This window comes from Protopterus annectens, chromosome 7.part0 (assembly GCF_019279795.1).
Source record: "Protopterus annectens isolate FY-2018-M chromosome 7.part0, PAN1.0, whole genome shotgun sequence".
Taxonomy (NCBI): Eukaryota; Metazoa; Chordata; order Ceratodontiformes; family Protopteridae; genus Protopterus; species Protopterus annectens.
Window position 1 is genome coordinate 257,363,660 of NC_056739.1, and position 14,019 is coordinate 257,377,678.

The following is a 14,019-nucleotide window of genomic DNA, read 5'->3' on the forward strand; positions in this document are numbered from 1 at the left end:
GAGGCAGCATTCATCTCACCTTCAATTTATTGAATTACACCACCATCCATATAAGCAGCTCAGCTTGCTTATTAACTTATGCACCAGAGCATCAACTCACTTTCCTTCCAAACTTATTGAATTGCACATCCATCACCAGAGGGGGAACAGAAGAGGGCAAACCTGCCCCTCTTCTCCACCTTCCCCACTAAAATACACAATCCCTGCTAATAAAAAGGGAGAGGGAGGGAGGGCAGCAAGTTCATGCCAAAATGTGACTCCTACTGTCATTACACTTAACAAAACTCTCTAATCCCCTCCCTATTGTTACATCCTTTCCTCCTTACATCCGTCCCTCACATTTAACCCTATCCTGCCCTTATTCGTTTAATTCCCCCTATCCCCCTTGTATCTAACATCACTGAAGATGTCCCAGGACAAAAGGGTCTGTTCCAAACCTCATTTCATCTGAGTTTGTTTGAGGTCTTGCAAAGGCTGACAGAATGAAGTAAAACATTAATATTCAGTGAAGATGAACAAATTTTATATTCTTTCAGAAACAAAACTTAACTTAAATTATTACTGTGCAGTATTATTTGAATTCAGAATATTGAGGGAATAGAAGCTTTAACAAAATTAGGTTTGGTCACAGACTTATATATGCTCTACACATACAGAGTTCACATCAGCTAATATTTTAAGCAGCTATAAGGATGAAAGATAATCCAATTACTCTTGCCTGAAAGATATCATATCCAAGATGGTCACTTTTTCACATACAGTTAATAAATATATTTAGGTTTGCAAAGTGTACTCTAACTATGCTGAGTAAAGCAGGACATGACAGATACAATTTAATGTTATGAGGCTCATTTGTATGACTTCTAGCATAGTGAGACCAAATGAGTGAAAATGTGGACTTAACATTTATTAAGTCTGAGATCAGTGTGTCACAGGCTTTTCATTTTTATGATTTAATAAAATAAGAAATCATTGTTAATAAAGATCACGCAGGTATATTACATCATGAGTCTATTTACTGTCTCAATTTTTTGTTTGCCTCTCTTATTATATGATCATAGGAAGTCACTAGGCAAGCCTAACCAAGTTTTACCTTATTTCCACATTAATTATGTATTACTTTGTCTTTTCTTTTTATTTCTTTCTCATCTTGTTCATTTTTCTACAGGTATAGAGTCCTTAGTAGCAGCCCAAAAATGTTCCTCCCAGTTCAGGAAGTGTTCAGCCTCTGCCTATCTGGGGATTTCCTCACAGGGTCAGGATGGTGTTCCTGTAGTCCACCCAGTATATTACCAGTACATACCCAGTACTTATCAGCCTGGCAAGCTTCAGACACCATGGGTTTTGGGACTACATTGAGGATGTAGTAGAACTGGTATCAGAGACACACCTTCAGCAGGGCAAGGATTATCTTCTGCAGGTTTGAGATTTATTGCCCAGTCAGTGTAGACTACCCCCACAGCACTGAGGTCCTCCACTGCAACACCATTAGGCCGTGGAAAAATGTGATGTTCTGTAAAGCAGGTGTCCTGCTGAGCACTACTTCTCTTCACCCTATTCCTTCCTTAATCCTCTCTCCTGCCCCCTCTAATGTACCTCCTAACCAAACTACCTTTTTACATTAAAAAATGTGAAAGATAGGGATCTCGCACCCAGCAGAAATACAGTACCATCCATCTCTCACGTCCTGCAGTACAAACCTATTCTTTGTGTTTTTCTCTTTTTGTCTCCCCTTCCCCAGTATTTCCTGTCTTCCCTTTCCACTGTTTTAATGAAACAAACAAGATGTCCACATAAGGATACCCCTATATAAAACATATAAAAACATTTATATTAAAAAATAATAATAATAATAATAAAATATCTGCACTGTGCTCTGCTTCCCTTAAATACTTCAAACATACCTGCTCATAGCAGTGTTCATTCATCATACCAGGAAACATCAGTAATTATACAAGCATTAACAATTTCATGTAGTACTTAGTCATACTTAAGGATTAACAGGTTTAAGCATTTAATGAAGGTAGGCATTTTTTCAAAACTGATTTTGCATTTAGTTATCAGAGTATATAACCTGTGACAATGGAATTTGAATATATGTGTAGCTGTGGTCTTCACAAATAAAAGCAACATCATGTCATAGGCTCATAGGTTCATGGGTGTGTACTAGGCTAATAGCCCTAGATCCTTTACAAGCCTAGCCCATAGAAGTGTCCTGGAATCATGCCACCCCACATTAGTTCCCACTGCCTCTATTAAGTAGAGCCACTGGAGTGATCCCCAGGGTGAACTTTCTATTTCCCATCCACTCATCAAGATTTCTCTTGAAGTGAGCCAGTGAGGTACTCTGCTTGACAGGTATGGGAAGTCTATTCCAGAGCATGGGCAGTCTCTGGGTTATGAACCTGTCCCTCCAGGATGTTCTGTTGATTGTGGTAATGAGGTTGAGGTTGAGGTCTCTGGAGTGTGTGGTCTGGACGGAATTGCGATTTGTTTAGATGTAGCATTTTTAACAGAGCTGGGTCAGACATGGCTTTGTAAGTCAAGCAGAGATCGCCTCTTAGTAGATGATATAAGACAGAGAATAGCTGGAGTTTTTTGAGACTGTCCATGTAGGACATGTATTTAAGGCCTAGGATCCACTTTGTGAGGTACTTTTGTGGCCTTTTCAGCTGTTTCATGTGTCTAGTATGGTACATGCCAAATGAGGCATTCTACTCTATGATTGGCTTAATGAGGTAAGAGTAGAGAGAGATCATGACCTCTTTCTTCCTGGATGCAAAGTCCTTGGTAATGAGATGTGCCACATAGAAGGACTTTCTGACCACAGTGGCAATGTGGTGTTCGAAGCAGAGCTTGCTGTCAGCCTCTGTCCCCAGATCTCTTATAATGCCTTCAGTGTTCAGTGGGCTCCCATCAATATGGTAATTAGTGGAAACTGAGTTTTTCACAAAGAGGAAATTCAAACCTTAGAACTATAAATTATACCTTAAATATCCTTTCCAGAAACCTACATTTGCAAAAAAATCTTTCTTTACATAATTATTGCATACCTAAAACATCTGCACTACCTTGTTGTGAATAGTAGAGAGTAAAAAGACTGTGTTTGGAAAAACTGGAAGGGATATAGCAAGGGTAATTTTTTATCTTGTCCGGTTTAATAAGGAGTTATTAACTTATCCTAGAAACAAGCTTTGAGAAGGTCAAATAGGCTGGGCTATATTCCCATCAGGCACAAACAGGACATATATATTTTGATACATCCTACTCGCCATTTAAAGAAAGAAAGACTTTTTATTATTTTTAACTAGTAAACTATTAGTATCATCTGTGAAATTCAGGCTGAAGATTTCCAAAAAATTTTCCTCAATTTTATTCAACAAACTCATTCTCTGGTTTGCCTCTAATTAAGTAAACGGAAGATGAATTGTAATAAGTTACTGTGTAGGTTGCTCAGTATAACTACACTGGAGCAATAACTATCCAAAAGACTTTTTGGGTAGGAATTTTATCCTCTTGATCTATAAAGTCATGAAATCATGCAGATAGTTGATTCCATTAAGTCTCCCTGCCCTATGCTTTATGTCGGACGTTTGTACACAAAGATCAAGCTCATGATAATACAACATTCAGCTGCCACAGGAAAATGAAACAATAAGGTAGTTGCAGTCCACTTGCCCAGCAGTTTAATGACAGCCATCATGGGATCTTCAAGATACTCAGATACAGATATGTAATTATGTATATGATTTAACATGCAATACTGTATACCAATATAATTAACATGCTTTATAAGAACAGGAAAAAAACATTTTAAGGCAGGTCCAGCTCAGATAGTTACACAGTTAAGTGTCAAGGAAATTTATTGCTGTGATCCTTCAAACTGCTACTGGTTGATGATGGTTCCAGTACATTCAGCAATGAAGATAAATAAAGATTTTTGTAATTTCTTGATCTTATTTTATGTTCATTTTATCAGCTGTATATGCTTTAGTTAAGGTTATTAAGCTTACATTAGCAGTTTCACTAAATAATTGCTATCAGTCCCTACCAGAACCATATATCATTCAAAAACAAACTTTTCCAGTGGCTCACCACCACAAATAAACTATAAGCTAAAGAGAAAAATCTGTAAATTATTATCATAGATGAAAAACCTGTCTTCTCAATGATAATATGAACTTAGACTGACCTTTGAAGCAAAAGGTAATTGTAAATCCTTCTTTAAATAAGACATAAAACCAAACTAAAAAATATATCTACATTGCTCTGAACTTATTCATAATGGGAGTCTGCTCTTCTGACACAAGTGACATTGTTCAAGTATTTGTGAACAAATTTAGTGCCAATTTCACCCTTGAAGCTTCAGGTCAAAGACCCAAAATGTCTGATTCCCTGACTCCAGCAATTATGTCTTAAGGTCATTTTCTGAAAGTGCTAATTAAGGCCAAAAGTACTTTCACCATTGGATATGAAAATATACCTGGTTGCTTAATTAATAGTGTTAAGTGTTCCCTTTTAGACATACTTCACAGACTGTTTACCTTAGGTTTAGCTACTAATTTTGTCCCTAAGGAGTGTTACACAGCAGTAGTACCTAGGTAATTACAGACCTGTCAGTCTTCCAAGCCTCATCTGCAAAGCCATGGAATATAATGGGACTCCTAGACTGTTACTTCATTATCTTGACCCCCAGAACTTGGTTTTGTGAAGGATATATCATTTCCACTTAATCTGGCAAATCTCTTTGAAAGGGTTATGGAGGCTGTAGATGGTGACCCTGCAATGCACATGGTGTATCTTGATCTGGCTAAGACATTCAACACCATTTTACAAGCTACCATCAGTCACAATCTAAATGATTTGGAAATGAACTTATATGTGTGATAAGATGGGTTGAAAACTGGCCAAAAGACATAACACACACAATGTGAGTTGCAGGTGCCGCATCAGAAAGCATAAAAGTGGCCAGAAGTTTCCATCAGTTCTTAGTGCTGGAACCTCTCCTTTTTTGTATTTACTTCTTAGATCTCCAAGCAGAGAGTTAAGACTTCTGGCTAGCAATGTTTGCAGATGGTTGTAAATTGGGTGTTGTTGCTAAGTCACCCTATGACACTAAAACCCACCAGAATGAGTTAGTGAACTCTTACTATATTAAAAACTGGCTCAAACTAAATGCTAAAAAGAAACAGCATAATATTATATTTTTTAGTTGACAACCCCTCTCCTCATCATAGGGAATAAACAACACATCTCTACAAAAATAAACATGTAATTAGTGACCGTGGTACTTTGGCTGATAGCTTTCTCTCTCTCCTTTAAGCATCATGTAACAATGGTTGACAGGAAACATTGTTATTTAGCTCAGCCCATCTCCAAAGCAGCAGCATCAAGATGTAAAGAAGTAATCACTCCATTATACTCAGCACTAATCAGTCTAGTTATCAAAGACAAGATTACCTTTGGGATGCAGCTCACGAAATATATCAGAATATGTATAGTGGGAGGCTGGTATAATGGTTAAGGTGTTTACCTTACAGCCACAGGGTGCAGGGCTTGATCCTCACAAGAAGTAATTGGCTAGGATTAAAATGGCTCAGAAAGGCAGTTATCTTAGTACTAATCTATGAACCTATGAACAAAAGGAAATACCACAGAGGATGCTAATCAAAAACATTTCGGGTCAAAAAGTCCCTGAGATGCCATGACAGGCAAGGAGCTATACTTCTTTATTCAGTGTCATAGAGACTTTTGAGGGGAAATCTTTGTCTGGCTTACCTCACCGTTTCAGGCCCACTCTCCTAGACCTCTTATTTATAGTTTTCTTATTACTCATGCCCAGTATCTCCAAAAGTACTAGAAAGAGTGACCTAAATCTTCACCAACAGATAAAGCATAGTGGATGGACAGGTTTATAACTTAGTACCTCCCAAACTTTGGGAATAACCTTCCTCTGTGTGCTTTAAGCAGTGTGACTAGCTATCTACCTTTAAAGAAAGCTTCAACTTGATGAGTATCTGCAAAATTATTCCACATTTGATCATTATGGCCATTTTTGAAGAAGGAAGTGCTGCCTGATGGAGTGTGCTGACAAGGCAAAATGGTTCTGAGTCTTAATAGGACTAATTTGACATGGAATACTATTTTTGCTGTGAACATATTTGTGAAGGTTCAAGTTTTACCATGGTACCATGTAGATACAGGACATGGATAATGAAGTAATAATGTAATGCTCTGACAAAGTTTAACAATGCTTGTTCTAGAAAGCTCATTATATTGGTCTTACTGTAATTAACACATTTATTTATTCTTCTAATTTTTATATACATACTAACTTTTGTTTAACTATAACTTTTCACGAAGGTTGATATGTACTCATACCTTTATTTAACTATTTTAAAGAGCTGTATTTATGAAACAACCTTATTTTACCTCACTTTATTTTTTTGAGTTCTCTCCTTCCTTTTTCTTCTTTCTTCTGGTTACTTCATTTCTTTGTTTCTCCAACTTTCATAAATTGTTTTTTTTTTTTTTTTTGGTAATTGTAAATGCAACATTATATTTAATTGAACAGTGTGTGTTATTTTAAACTTGAAGGCACAATTACATAGCATAGTTATTTTAAGCAAGTACAGCTACAAACCATTTGATATTTTCATTGTAAGGTTGTTTATTTTAATTATTCTGTTTTTATTTATTGTTTGTTGACCAGGTTGATCTCACTAGGCTAGTAGCCTCTTTTCAGGGGAGAGGCAAGGTGATGTTTATACTATTAGGGGAAATTTGGCCACGGTATCAGGGAACTTCTTCTACTTGCTTTTCATTAAGTGTGAGTATATGTGCATGCCCCTTTCCTGGTACAGAAGCAGCTGGGAGGATGATGCACAAAATGGAGAATGCTAGAGAAGGAGTGGAAGCAAACAGCAGCTCAACAAAATATATTTCTAGAGTCATGGAAGATTATGAAACAATTTTTCAAAAAGAATTGTCTGTGGGGTCAGAAGATTTGGTGAGAGAGGAGTGTATTATTACAACCCTCCAGTTGGGGTGGTTACAAGATGATGTACTGAATGATTTAATCAACCAGAGTGAACTGGAAAATACCTTGAGGAGAAATAATGGTAAAATGCAAGTAGAATAACTGCTGGCTATTTTGAAAGTGTGCAGCATTCAAGAAGTGAGAACATATGCCTAGACAGTCACAGCTAGTGATGGGGAACAGAAAAAACAGAAAAGAATATATATTACAGAAAGCAAATATTTGCTGAGAGTACGAAGTAAAAGAAGTCATGTGATGAATAAATATAATGCATGGGACAATGTAATATTGCCTTTGAATATCAAAATACAAGAGATAAGAGCCTTTATTCAAATAAAGAAAGTGACATTTTGTGACAATTGTTGAGAATGCACAGCTAGGGAAAAATGTTTATGTGATTATGAAAAGAGACAAAATGACAATCCATAGAATGGTTATGTGGTAAAAGTATATTTATGAGAGATAAAAAAGAAAATACATATACCGTTTCAAACAAAGGTGGAAAGATAAACTTTGAAACAACATTTAGAAAACATATGTAAAGAAGTGATGGGCATCTCAAAAGTTTATGATAACAAGGGTTTATGGACAGGGGATGGGATTGTAATGCTTTTTTAAAAATGAAAATGGATAAAATTGTTTCCATTCCAAGTGTTATAAATGTTGAAGAAAATAAGGGAGTGGTAAAGTATTGGGTACAAACAAGAACAGGGAATGATGCAAAGAAATGTGAACTGTAATGTTATAAATGCAAAAAAAAAGATAATGAAACAAATAATGGTGATAAAGAGCACATCAGAAACAAAATAGAAATAGAAATAGAGGAAACTTAAAAAAGATGATGATAAAAGAAAAGAAGAAGAAAAGGAAATAGGAGTAGACTTGGAAGCTGTTGATGAAGAAGATATAAGTTGGAAAGTGGTAAAGAGAAAAAAATATATTGATAAAAGAGCAAAAGACAGAAAAAGGAAATTTAAAGGCATAAACATTAAAGAAAATAGAAAGGAAATGGATAATAAGTATTATATTTCAAACTAAATTTAAAAAGTACTATAAGAAGAAAATGATTTCCTTTAAATTAAGGAATAGAAAAGGTAATAATTTAAGAATTCTTTCAGTTAATGTAAACAGTATGAAAAACAGAGCAAGGCTAGGGATTTTAGAATGGTATAATAAATGTGATATAGATATAGTTGTTAAGGAAGATATAAGATTTCTAACAAATAAAGAAAGATTGCAGTCAGAAAATATATGGAATGTATAGATAGTGTGAAAATTGGGAAATGATCTGCGGTCAGGAATAGCAGTACTATCTAGAAAAGTAGCGAAGATCCTAGATGTTGCGTTAGTTAGAATGGAAAGGCTAACAACTTTAGATATAAGATGGCAATGAAAGGTTTAAAGAATTACAGCTGTATATGCTTAACTTATCTGTAAAGAAAGTGAGACTTTAGTTCAACAGAAATTAGATTATGTAGTAATAAATATAAATAATATAATAATAGGAGATTTTAATTGTAGTTCAAGGGATAATTAAAAAAAGAAATGCAAACTTGCAAGAAAAATAAGTTATGATATGGCAAACTGATAACATGAAATAGAAAGCTACATACAAATCGAAGAGTTACACTAAAATCAGAGATTACTTTATAATATCCAAAGGAATAAGTATAGCAGAAGCAGCTATTATAACAGGATTTACATATCATTTAGCAATATGGATGGAACTAAATGACAAAAATACTGTCTGTATATTAGAATAGGAAAGAGTATAAAAAGAATAAATGTAGAAGAATGGAATGAAAATAGAAATAAATTACCTGTGCAATTATGGAGATATGTTACTATGAATGCATTTTATACTAGTTGGTCAGAATGGTGGATTATTTTTAAAAGGAAAAATAAAAGAAGTGTTTTACAATGGCATCACAAAATGAGAAAGAAAAAAAACAGGAGTACACTAAAACATATAAAGATGCATTTCAGAATTTAGAAAACAATGAGATAGAGAAAGAATATTATGATAAAGAAAATGAAGTATTAAAAAAAAACTAAAAAAAAATTAAGAAACTGTTACATAGACAAAGGTATTTACAAGGGAAGAGGAACAATCATCAGCATATTTAAGCAAAATAGTGAAGAAGAATAGTAGTCTAATGAAATAAATGAAAAATAAAATGGGAGATGTAAAGAAAAGTTGACCTCAGAGTATTGAAATTGTAGTAAGTTATGTAGAAGAAATACTTCAAAAAGAGAGAGACTGTAATAAAATATGGGAAGTAAAAATAGTTTCAGAACGAGTTAATAGGAAGTTGAAAAGGAGATTAGTTTGTACAAATTTCAAAAAAGTGTTTAAAAAGTTAAATATAGAATTGGATAGGGAATCTCTAAAGGAGACTTACAATATATATATATATATATATATATATATATATATATATATATATATATAGCGAGAGAGAGAGAGATGCATTTGTTAAAAGTTTTAATCAGTGGTTAAATGAAGGTTTAAATCATAAAGAACTATTTAGTGCAATATTAAAATTCATATAGAAAAACAGAAGAAAAAGAAGATATAAAGAATTCCAGACCAATATTGTTAAATATATAATATAAAATATTTCAGAAAATAATAAAAAAAAAGATTTGAAAATAAGATGGAATATATAATGGCTTTCCTCTGGGTGCTTCATTTTTCTCCCACATTCCAAAGTCATGCAGTAGGAGGATAGGACACTCTAGACTGGTCATAAGTGTGAATGTGTGTGCAAGTGTGTGGTGTAGAAGAATTATCATGGCAGGGCTAGCCACTCAGTGTAAACCTTGGATCTAGATGTTTGTCCCTGTTGAAGTGACACCTTGTCCTCATGTTTAAAGATGAGAAAAAGAGGTTACAAATGGATGGATGATATATATAATGGAAGGAAGACTATACTGTATAAAAGTAAAAAGACATCAAGAGTTATTAATGCTAGTAAAAGAAATTGTGGATGATATCCTAAATAGAAGAGAGGATATGAAACTGTATGGTAGGTGATATTAATAAAGCTTTCGACCCAATAGAACAAAAGACATGTTGCATAATAATCTTCTTCTTCTTTCAGCTTTTCCTGGTTAGAAGTCACCACAGTAAATCACCAGTCCACTCATGATTGGCAGTGTAATTTTACAGTGTCAAGTTGCCAGCCTGGAACCCAACCTTCCACAGAAGGCACACACACACACATGCACTCATGTCTAGGGACAATTTGGAGTGTCCAATCCACCTACAGCATGCCTTTGGGATGTGGGAGGAAACCGGAGCACCCGGAGGAAACCCATGCAACCACAGGGAGGGCATGCAGACTCCGCACAGAAGGCATCCCAGCTGAGGATCAAACCAGAGAACCTCTTGCTGTGAGGAGACAATGCTAACTGCTCCACCACCGTGGCCACCCACACTGTGTATAATAATAATGGATTATAATTTTAGTAACAAAATTAAGCAAGTGAGTATGACAGCATATGGTAATAACAAAATAAGAATTTTAATGAATGGATGACTAAGTAAAGAAATAGAGATGTGTAATGGTATAAGACAAGGGTGCCCTATGAATAGTATTTTATTTACTTTAGTTATGAATATAGTAGTTAATGAAGAATGCAAAATATGTAATGCAAGCATGTGTATTCTAGTGTTAATAACATATGCAGATGATATTATAAGAAGTAAAAATAAGGTATGGATGAGAGAAGCTATATTTTGTTTAGTTGATTGTTCGGAAGAAATGGGTATGCCATTAAATAAAAATAAATGTAAAGGAATGGGAGATACAGTAAAAATAGGTGTACAATTCACAATGAAAGTACATTCCATATGAGGAATAAAGAACTGAAGGGAACAGAAGACAATGGGAAACATTACTGAAAGCATTGAAAGTGATTTGTGTCTTATGGAAAACATATAGATTAGTCTATAAGAAGAACATGAACCTCATAAATTTAGCATTAGTAGGTAAAATAGCTTATTTATCAAGTATGTTTATGATTCCAAAAATATATAACAAACAATTGTTAGAAGTATTTTTTTAATTTATATGGGATTATAGATTAAATTTTTTATTTATTTTTATTTATTTAACATTTGTTGACCGGGAAAGTCCGACTAGGTTCCACAGAGCCTGTTTTCAGCGGAGGCCCGGGGAGAAATGCTCCAGATGCATGTCTTTGGAATGTGGGAGGAACCGGAGTACCCGGAGGAAACCCACGCGGACACAGGGAGAACATGCAAACTCCACACAGAAGGCACCCCAGCCGAGAATCGAACCAGAGAACCTCTTGCTGTGAGGCGACAACGTTAACCGCTGCACCACTGTGCCGCCCACAGGCTAAATACAGTTAAAAAGAGAGTATTGTATATGAACAAAGAAGAAGGAGGACTAGGCCTGTTAAATCCAGTAGTGCATGTGGCATCATACCTCTCAACTGTACAAATTTTCACAGAATGTCCAGATTTTTGCCTCATATTTTTGGACCATTTTTCATAAAATTTTGTTTTTCTGGAAAATTATTGGCAAGCCATTAAAGACTGAAGACCGAATATAATGACAGACATTTGAGTTTCAGATGTTAAACCCTTCAGAAAAATCATGCTAAAGCAAAACCTGTTATTCTATCAACTTTCTAGGTCTGTAAGAGTAACATTTAAAAGTTTTTCCTATTTCTGGACCTTTGTCTTGGATTATTTATATCATTGTCCAGATTTCTTGTTCTAAGAGGTTGAGTGGTATGTACATCATCATTAAATTTGTATAATGTGTTGCAGTGAATAAATGAAAGAAATTAGATTTAATAATGATAATTTAAATATAAGTATGATGAAGTTCGGGAATCAATAAGAAGAAATACAAGGATAAAAGAATGTTTTAATAAAGAAATAAAGAATTATCAACAACAGATAAAAATGTGGAAAATAAAAGATTGGTGAAATAGAAAAAGATTGAAAAATATAGTATAAAAATATATTGTGAATATTATTGTGTTAATCCACTGGAAAATGTACCAGAAGAAAGGATTAAAAAATAAAAAGGAAGAGATAAATGGTATGGTAGTAAAGTAGAATGTCAAGATTTCTTATGGAGATTGGTTATAAAAAAATTACCAGAAAAAGGTAATATGCTGTATAAAAAGAAAAGTGAGAGAATGTATTTACACTGTAGTGAAGAAGAAATCACAGATTTTTTTAAATGTAATAGAGTAAAAAAAATTGTGAGATAAATTTTGCACAGAAATTTTTTCAGAGATCTTAATAATAATAAATGTATAAATATGAATATGATTAAATATGGTTGTTGTAAGAACAGAAGTAAAGATTCAAAAATAAGATTAGATTAAAAAAGTGCTTTATTTAGTAATAGTATTGTGGAATGAGAAAATAAATGAAACTGTGTTTCATGGAAATGGATATTGTCAATAATATTGAGAAAAATTAAATTATGGTTATGGAAAAAGGAATCGGGTGAATTAATAATGTATGTGAAAATGGTAGGTTACATATAGAAAAATGAAAAATGAAATTATTTAAATAATTGTATACTTTTGTAAATATGTATATTTATACAAACGTAGACATGCAAATAATGTGTTATGTAAATAAGATGTAAATAAAGGACACTACTTTTTTGATAAGTGTAGTGGGATCTTTTATAGCCACCTAAGCTACCATTAACTCAAGCAGATGGGATCTCAATTTAAATTTCATCTGAAGGATGACACACTCAGGAGGACAGCACCCCTCTTATGCTGCACATCAGTGTAAACAATCAATCTACCTAGAATTGGAATAAAACCTGCAACTTTCTACTCCAAAGGTGGGCAGGCTATCTGTTGTGCTATTGGCATAAACCTACTGGCACATCTGTAAGATATGTAAACTCCACAAAGAAAGTAGCTAAGTCATGACTCAGTATAGCAAACCAAGTACAGTAAAGTGGTTTCTCTTCAGCAGCTGCACTACCCCGCTACTGTTCAATATTTGTTTAATTAAGATGGGTGTGTTTGATGCAGATTTGAAGTACTAATATGACTAATTCTGTGACTAAAGACTAGAATATTGAATAGCATTCTGATTTAAATATTCAAAAGTTAATGCGGATCCTGATTTTCATCACAAATAATTTGACAAAAAATGCGTCTGCTGTTACATTAGATTTTTTTTAGTTAAATGTATCATTGAAACATTCTTGCAAAGCTTGTCTTTAACAAGAAAAAAAAAACTAGCAATGAAGACATCAGTTTTAGCAGACACATACATATTTTTTTTAAAATATACCTTTAAAATAATACAAGTTTCTACATCACAATGTTGAGTACGTTAGTCACTCTTCTCAGGAGAGACAAAGGGTGGTATTCATAAAGGCTAAGGAACATTTGGCCAGGACACTGGAGAACTTTGCCGTGGTATGGAAAGAAATGTAAAGACAAAGTCAAAAATTAATGACAGGTAGGCATTCCACAGGCTATAAGCACATGTACTATAAGCTACATTACCATGAGGCAATACATTAGTGGATACAAGTGTACAAGGACTGCACACATAGCATGATTGACAAAGGCTGGGCAGTACACAGACACAAGCAAATCAGCATTACACAACCACTGATGCTTGCTTCTGTCTGAATGTAGCTCTATATAGCCAAAGGATCAAAAGAAGTAAATCTAATGTGCTTCTTTGACTAATACATTTTGAATGACTACAAGTTAAACAACCCTTAGACTGGTAAAACATTGCAATATTTTTTGTTCTTGAGATTTTCACATTAATCTGAACTATATACAGTTTGCAAATCACCATATTATCATATCTTTCTGCTCTAAGTACATTTTGTTTCATGTTATTCTACATCTTCTACAGCTCCTCCATTATCTGCAAAATGTTCATTTCAAGAATGCAGCTGGAGATGAGTTTTATTATGATGCAAATGGTGATCGACCAGCTTATT